We start from the raw sequence: 13,848 nt of genomic DNA on the forward strand, positions 1-13,848 counted from the left end.
CAGGATGTAACATGAAAAAGTGCACTGAAAGAATCTTTAGGTGTTATATCCCCCATACGTTATGCATCTAAATTCACCTGCATTCCTGAGTAACCAGTCATAAAAGATAAAGACCTTCAAAGACAAATCTTGCTGTCTATCTTAATATGGGGGTGAGATAGAAGAACGGCTGGCTATCTTTAGATGACTCTCAGCCTTTATATGCATAATTTAAACAAGAAACTCAAATGGCAACAACTAATATTTGAGATAAATCTGCAGTGGGACAATTAGTCTTCCCAGCATCTTCATGATATTTAAATCATTGAATTTCTGGTTTAAAGTATCACTACACAGGTAAGAAAAAAAGGCTGAACAAAAAAGGCAGAATAATTATATAGCCAGAGTATAAAACTGGATCAAAAATATTGATACACTATTCTTTATTTACCAAGTAAATGCAATGGAAAATTATTTTAGGTATAACATACACGTAGGCAATTTTATACATAGTCTTTGAAAGTGAATAGGGGTGATAAAACACCAGAATATATTAATTTATGAAGATTCAGGGAACACTTAAAATGGTCTGCTGAGATATAGAAGTTTTTAAATGCCAAATGTCCTTTCTAAAAGCAAAAAATAAAATTAGATTTTAAAAGGACTAAATCTGAAGAAATAATAAATTATTAAGCATAAGCATATCTGATATATTTCTTTGCCTCAACTTTGATTATTTCAAGAGCATCTAGCAGTTTTGACTATTCTCTCTCGTTTACAGTAGATCTTCAAGAAAACTAATCTGCTCATTATATTCTAAGTATAATCAAAATAGATAAATTACTGAAATTGACACACATTATCACAGAAATCTGAGAGAAGTACCAAACAATTTTTTTTTAAATGGTTGTTTCTCAGTTATACAGAAGCTGAAAGATGAATGATTCTAACCTTAATGAGAAGAAAGCAATAAATTGCACTGTGAACATTTTCAAAGTTTGGTAATTTCATGGGCTGAGTAAAAACAAGCTAATATCAAAAGAATATATTTACTTTGGAATAAAGTCAGCTTTCTGTGCCCTGCCCTTAAGAAGGACAGTACAAGAATAAAAGTTACAGTTAAAATCAACCTTGACCATGGGCCAAATGTGACCTGCTGATACATGCATTAAAATAAACAATAGTTGTTCAAATGCATCTAAGAGAATAATTTGTTACTAAATGTATTCAAGCCTGAAATCCCTCCTTACATGACTTTAATAGGCTATGCACATGACCTCGGAATCATATCTTGTAAGCCAAAGAAACTTTAAGTTTCTTGAGTATTTAAAAGCAAAAGAGATTGAAAAGATGAGCAGCATTACTCTTCCTTGTGGGAAAAAGGAGCAAGTTTTGCAGCTGTATCAGCCCCATATGGCCTGGGTTCCTGAAACCAGAAGACACAATTTTCAGTGGAAAGTCCATTCCCCCACATTTGGGCTGTGATCCTTTTCTGACAGTCATCTCACAGCTGTAATGCTTCATTGGATTTTCTTTTCTAGAGCATGATTTCATAGCTGTTGCTTATTTGAAGCTCCTTTCTTCAAACTGGAGATAAAAATGCCCCATGGTCTATGCTGCCAATTATAAGTAAGAATGAGCATTACATTTTAATCACATTACAACAGCTATATTAAACCAAGGGCACTACTTTAAAGATCCATATATGGTATATTTATAAGATGTCTGAACAGAGGTAATCATAAGATACTGTAAATTCAGCTTTTCAAAGCCAGAACTCACATGACTCACAAGTATTTTCTGTTCTTTATGTGCACTCGTTCCAGAACTTCATTGAAGCTGCATGTTAGGGAAGGAGAAGACATGTGAATAGGAAGCTTACCAAAAGATTTAGTAATGACCTTGAAAACTGGTCCTGTTTGAGATATATGCACATAAATTAACAACAGTCAGAAAGGCCTGCCAAGGACCTGCCTACACTGAAAATATTTAACTTATTTAATGTTAGGTTCTAGCAAAGTTTGACTGCTAACTGCTGATGCTGAACATGATTGCCAATGGGCTATGTTGTCTACCATCTGTCAATCAACATCATGTCTTCTAATTTGTGATCTCAGCAAAAAATGAACTGAATACAGATTGGTCTGTGGGACAAACTTCACCACAAGATGTGCAGAGCCACATCATCCTACTCTTTCTAATCTAATCATTGATCTGGCAAATGTGGAACAAAAACCACATTAGCCTCTGATAAGACAATAAAATGGTGTCAACATACTGAACTTTGTAATGAAGAACACCAAAATATTTTTGCTGCTTCTCTGCTTGAAAGCAGCTTCCGATATTGATGATGGTCAACAAATGGGTTCGAAAATGGTCTTTCCACATAGTTCTGTGCTTAAAAAATATCAGAGCTAAAATTAAAAAAACCCTAAACCACCTTCACCTCTCCCTCCTTCTTCCCAGGCTCAGCTTCATTCCTTCACTTCCACTTCCTCTACCTCATCCCTTCTGAGTGACATAGTGGGATATGGAATAAAGGTTGTGGTCAGTCCATAACAACTCCTCTCTGCTGCTCCTTCCTCCTCAGACCTTCCCCCTGCTCCAGGGTGCATCTTTTCCATGGGCTGCAGTCCTTCAGGATAAACCAGCTCCAGCATGGATTCTCCATGGTCTGCAATATCTACCTACCCTGGTATGGGGTCCTGCATTGGCTTCAGGGGGACAATCTGTTTCCCCATGATCTTCTCCAGGGGCTGCAGGAGAATTTCTGCTCTGACAGCTGGAACATCTTCTCCCCCTCCTTGTTCTCTGGCCTTGGTGTCTGCAGGGCTGTTTCTCACACTGTTGTCTTGGTTTTGTTGTGGTGGTGGTGTGGGGGGTTTTTTTGTTTGTTTTATTTCCTCCTCAATCTTCTCTCTTCACTCTCTAGTATTTTTGCCCTTCTTAGAAATGTTTTCCTAGAGGCATCCCACTGATATCTGAGGTGCTCCATTTTGCCCTGCAGTGGTTCTTTTGGAACCAGCTGGAATTGGCTGTGACCAACACAAAGCAGCCTCCTCACAGAGGCCACCTCTGCAATCCCCCCACTGACAACACCCTGCCACCTACACCTAATAAACACAGCTTTAACTATTACTAATGAGGCTTTTCTCTGTTAATTAGGTAAGTGGAACTATGACTACAATGACCCTTTGATGTATCTTAATTACACTGTTAAATCATGAAATAGGCTAAAAATACATTTTTAGTTCCAAATATAAAGTGTGTTCCTTTGTGTCCATGACAAGATTTTAAGTTTAGCACAAGGTGGAGAAAAAAGAAATGTTTTCACTTCATGTGATGTTAAAAAGCTCAAATTATGAGAATCATAACATGTAACCAGTATTAGATGGAACCCATATGTTAAATTAATCAACTGGTTAGTTTGTTATATTGATAATAGCTTAAAATTAGTATGATATTGAGGTACTGAGAATCAATGTTCTACTAAGGGTGTGATGCGTCACTTTTGTATTAGCAAATAGTCCTATATAAGTCCTCAAGCACTTTACAAGTTGGTCACCTTATTTAAGAAAGCACTTGATCTTTGATTAAACACATCTAAGTCAATGAGGGTATGATCCCAGTTAAGGCTGCTGACACTTGCAAAACCTATATGATATTCTTTATCAAGGATTCCTGCTCTTACTTTTGAACTGCCTAATATAAAATGCCAGCTGAAAGGCTGAAGAACTTCCCAACTCCCAAATCTCCATTCTAGCCTTTTCCCCATTAACTTCTGTAGGGTGCTTTTATGTGTAAAACCTGTGCTTCATCTGTCAGAAATGCTTAATTCAGAAGTTACTTATGTTCTATATGGGTAACAAAAGAGGAAGTTTATTAGAGTTGTTGTGCAATATTTCAAAGGTATATAATTTATATTAGGAGTAAGTTATTCTCTTGAAAATAGCTATTTTTTTAACTGTACTTCAACTTTTACACTGTTTCAAGAGACAGTTGTATTTATGAACTTTCAACGATATGCAAGTCTTCCTATCTGAAAGAGCTTCTCTGCCCAGAATGATCATCACAACGGCCTTCCCTCTACACCAGAGAGTGTGGTGGGGAAGGGAGAGAAACTGAGCAAAAACTTTACTACTAGAACCATTTCTGCAGGACATTAACCTTTTCTGTGGGGAAGATGCCAAAATAGTCATGAAGATAGTTGCCACTATTAATACCTAAACTATAAAATTCAAGAATTAGGAAAGGACATTTAACATGTCCTCAGCCACCTATAGATTGATTTAAATGTTGTTGTTCTTGTGGTGTATCTTAAAGATTGTTAAACAATCCTGGTTTTATACAAGACTGATCTTCATCAGATCAGTTGCACACCGCTAAGGATAAAAAAAAATGTTTTCAAGAAAACACCTTTATGAAAAGCAAGTTGTCAATCCTTTGCAGAATCCAAAGTAATTAACTAAGGGCAAGAAGTTTAATCTGTCTTTAAAATTACACAACCAATACACCATAACCTTATTATTAACAGAATTAAAGTCTCACAAAAAAAAGTGTGATGTTAGCAGTTTACAGTTAATGGATTACCTCTAAAAGATTCCAGCAGAGTGGAGACAATATGCAAAAAAAGACATGGGGGCGTACAAGTTAGTGCTGCTCTGCCAGCACTTTGTTTGCCAGATACTTGGACTGGAATACAAACTTTAAAATGGTTTCTTAACTAGGGGCTTCAGAAGGATAAGCCAAAAAACCCAGTATTGAGCACTGGTCTGCATAATGTTAGAGTTAAATCTGAATTCCTGACTCTGCCTTCAGCTTAGGTGCCTAAATTAGAGATCCAGAAGGACCTATAAGCTGTTTATTATGGAAAACTGATGATCCTTTCTTCAGAGTAGATGATTAAAACACCTAGTCTTCTCTGTGTGTTCTGAATCTCATGCTTTGGAACCAGCCCTCCAATTTGAGGGTCATAACTCCATAATATGCTTTCCCTTACTTCTCCAGCTGTGAGGAAGAAAAACTCCCTCTGAGGTACTGCAAGGAGAGTGATCCCTATGGACTTCTGTGATGGTCAGTTATCTATGGGTTGCTCTTAACTAAATGCCAGGGAGGAGAATTGATCAGATATTGATCAACACAGCTGCAAACACTGTTCAGTTACGTGAAGTTTTCCATGAACCTTCAAGGAGATCAATCAGTAGAGAAGGTATGCTATAGATCAGCCATATAGAATACACTTTAACTGAGGAAATTTTGGAGAAAGTTAGACCTTGCCAAATAGCCTATAGCAAGGATTGTAGTCTCTTTTTCTGTTTCATTTGGAGAAAAAGGATAACAGCCAGCTCTCAATACACCAGTATCAATACTTTTTGATAGTATTTTTTTATACTTAGTCAGTAAGGAATGTATCTTAACATAGCCTGAAGACAATTACCACTGAATACTATCACAGCTCTTCTGAAAGCTATGTTGACTGCTGTTCTGGGCTTTCATTATGTCCAGAAGTTTAAATTGGTTGTCTGTGCTGAATATAATGGATACATAGAGAAAAGGGATGACCAGTGTATCCCTCCATGTATATTCAAGAAGTTCCCTGAAAACTCTATTTAAACAACATTAAACACTTAATTGGGATTATGCTGTAATTGTGGGCAATAACTCTGAAAAACTAGGTACAATTATCTTCATTATGTGAGAAGGAAAGATAGACATTAAGTCAGTTCTGCTAGTTTGACAGCATATGGGCTTTCATTGTTAATTTCAATGTTGAGATAAGACACACAGGAGTCAAGATCAAGTGTTCCAGTTTTCCAACAAATCACCTGTGTGATTACAGGTGAGTCTTTTTGGTTAATTTGCTTTCTTGTAAACATGAATATGAAGATTCCTTTGTCAATGCATGTATTCTAATATTATGTCTCTTAAATTAGGAATATGCATGTTATTATTAATTGTGATTTTGAATAATTTAGAATTCAGAAGCAGTTTTTCTCTCTGATTCATGAAAAATGATTTTGTCTCAGTGCTAAATATAAGACTACTTCTGGTTTGAGGTAGTAGAGATATTTAGCTACTGAGTGGACATGTTGGGAGTTCCTGTGTCAATATCTAGAACTAGCTACAAAGATGTTAAAAAGAAATAAATCCTAGTATTTTATTAATCTTTAATCCAAAGAGTCTTCATACCCTCCAATTATTTTTAATTGAATAAGTCTCAGAATGCAGTGATACTGATGTAAAAGTTGAATTATTTGACATTCTTGTAATAAAATAATCTAATAACTACAGTGAAGCAAAGCAGCATATCCTGTAGGGTTTTTGAGCTCCATTTGTCATAAATTTATTGGCAAAAATTATTTATTCTGTAAATATTCCATTACAAAAGCAACCTAACCAGCTATCTGTGAAATCCTATATGTCTGCCAACTGGTGATTTTGTTTTGGAACTGTCAGCACTTTTCACTGTACATAAGGCAACTTACTGCGAGGGATGAAAGAATAAACAAAATCAATAGCTCAACTTTTCTTGGTATTGAAATGCAGGTGGAACAAATAATCTGTTGAAGCCAAGAGCACGAGTTAATTAAATCAAAGACACTCATATGATGTTTTGGAAACTTAGTATAGTATAATACTACTCTATTTTTAAAGTAACAGTCATATTGCTTTTCCTATGCATTTCCTTTTTCTGTACATGGAAAAACTGAAGTTACTAACATGTCATAAGAACAAGTCAATAAAACCACATTTAACATTTTTGTTCAGCAGGAAGCGGTAATGTACGGCTTTCCTTAGATACTTTAATGATGTTTGTTCCTATATACGGTGTTCACAAACACAACCAGAACACAGAATCACAGAATCATCTAGGTTGGAAAAGACCTTGAAAATCATCCAGTCCAACCATTGACCTAACACTGACTGTTCTCAACTACACCATATCCCTAAGCGCTATGTCAACCCAACTCTTAAACACCTCCAGGGATGGGGACTCCAACACTTCCCTAGGCAGCCCATTCCAACGCCTAACAACCCATTCTGCGAAGAAATGCTTCCTAATATCCAGTCTAAACCTTCCCTGGTGCAACTTGAGGCTATTCCCTCTTCTCCTATCACCTGTTACTTCGTCAAATAGACTCACCCCCAGCTCTCTGCAACCTCCTTTCAGGTAGTTGTAGAGGGCAATGAGGTCTCCCCTCAGCCTCCTCTTCTCCAGACTAAACAACCCCAGTTCCCTCAGCCACTCCTCGTACGACATGTGCTCCAGACCCTTCACCAGCTTCGTTGCCCTTCTCTGGACACGCTCAAGTAATTCAATGTCCTTTTTGTAGTGAGGGGCCCAAAACTGAACACAGGAATCGAGGTGCGGCCTCACCAGTGCCGAGTACAGGGGTAAGATCACTTCCCTGTCCCTGCTGGCCATGCTGTTTCTGATACAAGCCAGGATGCCATTGGCCTTCTTGGCCACCTGGGCACACTGCTGGCTCATGTTCAGCCGGCTGTCAATCAACACTCCCAGGTCCCTCTCTGACTGGCAGCTCTCCAGCCACTCCTCCCCAAGCCTGTAGCGCTGCTGGGCGTTGTTGTGGCCCAAGTGCAGCACCCAGCATTTGGCCTTATTGAAACTCCTACAGCTGGGCTTAGCCCATCGCTCCAGCCTGTCCAGGTCTCTGGTGGTACAGTTTGACTATTTGATAATATCAAGCCTCTCTCCAGCCTGCCTCCTCTACTGAAAGGAATTGGAAGTTTGTATTGATTTCCAGATCTAGACTCTACCTCCACTGCTTACAGCGGTAGAGCTCTCTCTATAAAGACTCCTAAACCTCCTTATCTTTGAATAATATGTATTTAAAATTAAAAATAATAATAATAAAAAAATCTTCCTAACATGACAGAGTTCCTCTTTTATAAGAAATGACTCAACAGTTCACATCTTGAAACACAGCCCAGGTCTTCAATTGCAGTCTTTTTATCCCTCAGTTTTTCAACCATCTTCCCATAACTTTGGTCTTCTGCTTAGAACTACTAGCAACAGAGGTCTGGACATTTCAGGATTGACTTTTATCCTTCTTAGCCCACTTATGCTTGTCTTCCTTGACACAGAAACTGATGACAGTCTTTCAGTAAGGTTGAGGAAGGAGAAAGGGACAAACAACAGGGTAATAATATATAGAAATTGTTTGTTACGTTATGTGAAGAAAGGCTAAAACAACTGAGTTCTTGGCTGACATCTTGCTTTGCTCCAAAATACAAAAAAAGAAGGAAAAATGAAACCCTAAAAAGGCACGTGGCTTGGAAAGACTCTTAGCCACTGTAGAGAGTCAGTCTAGACAGCTGCTCAGTCCCCTGCTCAGCTTTAGCAAAGGGCAACAGGAGAGGATGTAGCAAGAATGCAGTCATTGTCACTTGGCATGTGGCCCTGCATAACTAGCTGACATGGTTTCAAGCAGCTATCTACGCTGTGGCAATGTTTTCAGTCAAGTCAATTCATGTAATTTATCTGGGTTTTTAATGTAAAGATGGACTTTCCATTTTACAACAAAGTGAAAAAAAAAATTAAATATTCAGTGTACTATGAATATCATTATTTTTGCAATTCATAGTATATCACAACACTTGAATCTACATATTCTTTCTCCAGAACAAAACAATGACTTTGGCTTTCCTGAGTCCACTGTTCCATCATGGATATTTTTAAAAAAAATATACAGAGTAGCTACAGTTCTGTGGGTTGTTAGCTTTATCTACCATAAACATTCTTCACAGCTCTTATAGTAATTGAATAAAATCTAGTATGTATATATCACACAAAGACATACATGGGTATTTATATATGTAAATAAATATAGAAAGAAATACGTTTTTCACACACAGAGTTATCAAAGTCTTGCATTTGTATCTGAAAGGAATATTTGAGCTATGCATTTTCAGTTTTCAGTTTTTAGCAACATAACAGCCAGCTGTACACGTCAGTCTCTTGAGTTTCAAACTGAACAAACTCTTCTGACTGTAACAATAAATATAGATCCCACATAATTTTTTCTTTCTCACATCTCATATTCATACTGTACCAAATTCCAACTTTTCTCTTTGTTTCTTTTTTAATGATTTTACATTCTATAATCCTTTTCATTGCAACCCAAAATCTTCCAGTAGGACATACTGATTTTTTTCCAGCAAAGCAGGTGTCAATTATAAAAGCTGCTTTCTCAAAAAAACCCCATGCTTTTTAGAAATAGCAGCAAATGATCTACAGGAAGAGTCAAACCATATATTTTTTTACTTCATTAAGCATTTGTCTGATTTTAATAATTAAAAATGTTATCAACATTTTCAGGTTTATGCCTTTTATTTTGACATTATGCATATTTAAAAAGGAAAACTTGCATATTTCAAACAGAAGAAAATCCACCAAAAATCTATTAAAAATTTCTGGATAATTTGGAACAAAGATTTTGAAATATTTGAACTTCCTGCCTAAAGGAAAATCCTGTTTTGGACAAATGCTATTCAAATTTCATTTTGCCATCATTCTGTATTTTTCTCTCCTGTTCTGTCTATAAAACATATTCTTACCTAAACACCCATATTGTGTACTCCAAATGTCCCTTTTACTTCCTTTGAAGTGTCCAGTATGGCTCACCTTATTTATTCATAGCATCTAATTCTACAAAACTATTCACCTATTAGTGTTAAATACTATGGGTGGGTGGAGGATAGAGGTTGGGAACTTTGCTATAGTTGATAGACCAAATATATTATTGTCTTTGAAGCAAAGGTAGACATCAGGGGTGTCACATCAGTTTTAGTTGTTTTGTGGGCTCTGATCTGTCTTGTTTTATGATCATAAATATGTCCTTTACATAAGTATAATGCAAATATGCCCATCTCACCTGATGGGTGCAAGTTCCAGTTGTATGGGGGAATGTGAAAGCTGTAACTTTCCCATGCTTCTGCATTTCTGTGCATCCCATGCAGTGCCAGTGCTCCCACTCCTGCTTGAGTACAGAGGTCACACAACCGCACAAAGGTGTGGTATTACATGATGTTATGTGATAGCATAGCAGCAAAAGCTTGCAGAGTCCTCAGAAAAGACAATAGCATGGGGTGGGGACCAGAAAATTTCATACTTTCTGTCCTCAGGAAGTAACACAGGGTGGAATATGCTGTCAAAAAAATGAGCAGCTCTGATATTACAGATGGAAGACATCAATGGGAATCAAGTTATCTCCGTTCCATCCCTCTCTAAAACTAATTTTCCATGACTCCAAACGCAACTGTCCTTGTTTTTAAAGTAGTAGTGATTGTATCACATTATTATGTCTCCAACATACATATGGCATTTTAGAAATGCCATGAGTTTGTAGACCTAATTGGGAAAAACAGCGTCATACCCATGCTTCTAAGCCTGACAGATTCAGAAGTTTGGCACCAAAAGCTCTTTTGAGTTTCAGCATGAACTGGGACAGAACATTTCACACTTCAGAGCTCAGATTTCTTTTACTCTGAGTCAATTTTTTCATTATATAAAAATACAAAATACTCTAATTAAACTCTAATTAAAAAACAAACAAACAAACAAACAAACCACACAAACAAAACAACAAAAACCCAGCAAAAAAAACTTCTGGGTCAGAATCATCTCCCAAATTAAGGTTTTTTTTTGTTTTTTCTCGAAGTAACTTGTAAGTTTTGACTATTTCTAACTAAAATGTCTTCAAATTATCTTAAAATTCAACTATAATTGCCTTGAAATGCAACTATAATTTCTTCAACCCTCATTGTTCCATGTGAGGAAATGATCAAAACAGTCACAGGAAAAAACATAAGTGAAACATGGAAACAGACTTTTTATTGCCTTAAACATTTTGTACCAGGTAGAGAAAGTTTACAGAACATGAGAATCATCCATGTTGACCAGAGAGAGGGCTCTGTAGGACACAGATGAAGGTGAGCACTAAAACTACCTTGAACTCAATCAGAAATAGAAGAGAAGATGGGCAGATGTATGCTTTCAACAGATGTATGCTTTCAACAGTTTTCTGCAGGAAGTTTACCCAAACATTGAATGAGGGCACAGCCTGTGCTTGCTCACCGTCAGGTCTTGGCTTCCCATCCCTCAGGGAGCAGCTGGCCCTCACTGCTCCCTGATAGGAATGGAGAACAGTGGCCAGATGTTTAAATGATTATTTTTTGAATGGCAGGAAGCAGCTTTCTTAGCTGGCCTTCAGCAGGGATGGGTCCTCGGTCTTCAGCACAGGCCTTCACTGGGTCTGAAAGGCAGCAGGTCAGAAGATAAACTGTTGCAGGAACCAGTCCTTACACTTCCAGCAGTGAGAAGCACACGACAAAACTCAAGGAGAGTTTTGGCCTTTGTCTCCTTTACCTATTACTTCTAGTGTAGGTTGGAAACAATTTAAACTCATCAGCATAGATTTATCCGGATAATTATATAACATTTCCCACAACTGGAGGAACTTACCTTAGTTATTAAGTAAAACCAGCTTCAGTAGGCAACGCCTAGCCTACTGCAGAATCAAATAATATTTGAGGGTTTTTTTCCCTACAGAGCTTGGAAATTGTCTTATAGGTTACCTGGTGGAAAATCTGTAATACTGTAAAGTCTACAGTAAGCTCTGCTAACAGATGTTGTATTTCTATGGAAGCTATACTTGTATCAGAGACATTTATACAGTCTGATGAGGTGAACATTTTTTTCTCCTGATTTTTGACTGATGTACATATTCCAGTCTTGAATTTTGCCTTTGGAGCAACCTTATCATTTCTGCAATTATTTTTTTTCCCATTAATGTGAAAAATGTTTGATGTCTGAACAACTCTTTTTGTAAGAAAAAGCTTCATATCTCTGTGGAAACCCTCTTCAAAGCTTCACGTCACAGTGGGAAGAAAAGCCCTTTATAAAAGCTCACATTGTTTGAAGCAATTATCTTAATCCCTCTCCAACAAGTGGATACATCATTCTGAAGATATCTACGTAAGTGAGCAGGGCCTTTCACTCTGTTCAGGCACTGTGTTTATTTAAAGTACTTTCACCACTCTCAGTGTTAGTATATTAAGCAAATGTCACTCATTAAGCTGAGAAATGTGCATATTGCATAGTTAAAATAATAAATTCATTTTACAATACTCAGTTAAGGCTTTAGAAAACAATGCAATGAAAATTAAAACTGGTTCAGACCATTTTATTAAACACCAAAGCAGTACTGGATAGCAATATAAAATCCAATAGCAAGGGGGTAAAAAAGTGAGGCCACCTATTGTGTGTCTATATGAACATATGTATTGGAAGTATCTGTGCAAGTGATATATATGGTGACTGTAACTAGCCTACATTAAAATAGTGTTAAAAATTAACATTTTACAGTTTCACTTGCTATCCTAAAGCAACATTTTTGGAGGTGTTTTAGAATTAGTTGCTGAAACATGTTATGTTCAGCTAAATCGCTTCTGAAATATTTGGTGTAGACCTACAAAGTGGCAAAGTACTCAGTATAAATAACATCATCTGCAGCTAAAATAATGCTGATTTCGTGGTTTCCTATAAGGTGAAAATGTCAGGTTTCATCTACCAATAATGAACGTTGTCAACTTAAACCAACTTAGAGTCGAAACAATATATTTTACCAAGTCACATAAAATAACGTAAATATTTAAGAACAGACAAAATCTCAGCGAAGTTGCAAATTAGAGTAATGTTCACTTCTGTCACAGCAGTGTGTAGTGCTTATTATAAATTGATTATTCATTATCTCACTCTCAAATAATACTGGACAGCAACTTTCATGTTTAGATGGCTGGCATTTTTTACTCGATTTTCAATTTTCAAATGAATTTTCAAGAAGTTTTCAAATTTCTTTAGTTCATATCTGCTTAGCTTTAAAAAATAATCTCGAAGACATTTATCTCTAGTGCAACATTATTTAAAGATTTTGTCAGTGGTATCACTGAAGAAATTAATACAGTAAAGGATGTCCAAGAAGGAAGTACTTCATAATCACAAATGTTACTGTAATCACCAGAATTTCCTTGGATTTCTCTAACTGTTGTTAGTAAGATCCTCTGTCATTTGCTGACCTTTTATGCTTTATCCACTCATTGCTCTTTGATTAGAAATTCGGAGCTAGTGAGAAGTGTTCATTACTCATTCCAAGAGACAGACAGGTCACAGAAGAGAAGTGAAGCAGGTGTTTCAAGAACTGAAGCAGCATTTGCAGTTTTTGCTTTGAATAAGACAAAAATAGCTATCCACAAAACTCAGGGTTTGGGGATTTTTCTGTGGTAAAGGTTTCATTTATGTCACTTCATTTAAGAGACAAAATTTTCTTAATTCTACTTTTTTGGTTTTTCACCTTCAGCCTAAATCCAAGCATGTTAAAATGTATGTTTCTCCTCTCTGCCCACCTCCAAAAAGGATGCCTCTAATCTAGCTTTGAATCATAGCCTCTATCTAAGGAAAAGCATTTCCTATTGTACTATAATCCTCAGTACCACGAGTATTTTGAATTTTATTGATGTCTTGGAGAAACTTAATTCATACCCAAGCAGTGCTGTGATGAGTTGATAAAGGAGTAATTTTCCCCGCTCAGAAACTATTTCACATGGTAATATGCATTCCCATTTTGGTTCCAAATACTGGTATGTTGAATTAGAAATTAACAATAGAATTTAAATAGAAATTAAAAATCTCTTTAGAGAAGAAAACATGACCAGATCTTAAACCTACTGTTATATCATGACATTAAAATCCACCCGAGTGCAGTTATTAGGAGTTTTAATATAGAGTTATAAAAACATGTTTTATGTTTGTTCTTGACTGTGTGCAACTTCTAGTTTTGTTATCAAGAG

This window comes from Strix aluco, chromosome 1 (assembly GCF_031877795.1).
Source record: "Strix aluco isolate bStrAlu1 chromosome 1, bStrAlu1.hap1, whole genome shotgun sequence".
NCBI lineage: Eukaryota > Metazoa > Chordata > Aves > Strigiformes > Strigidae > Strix > Strix aluco.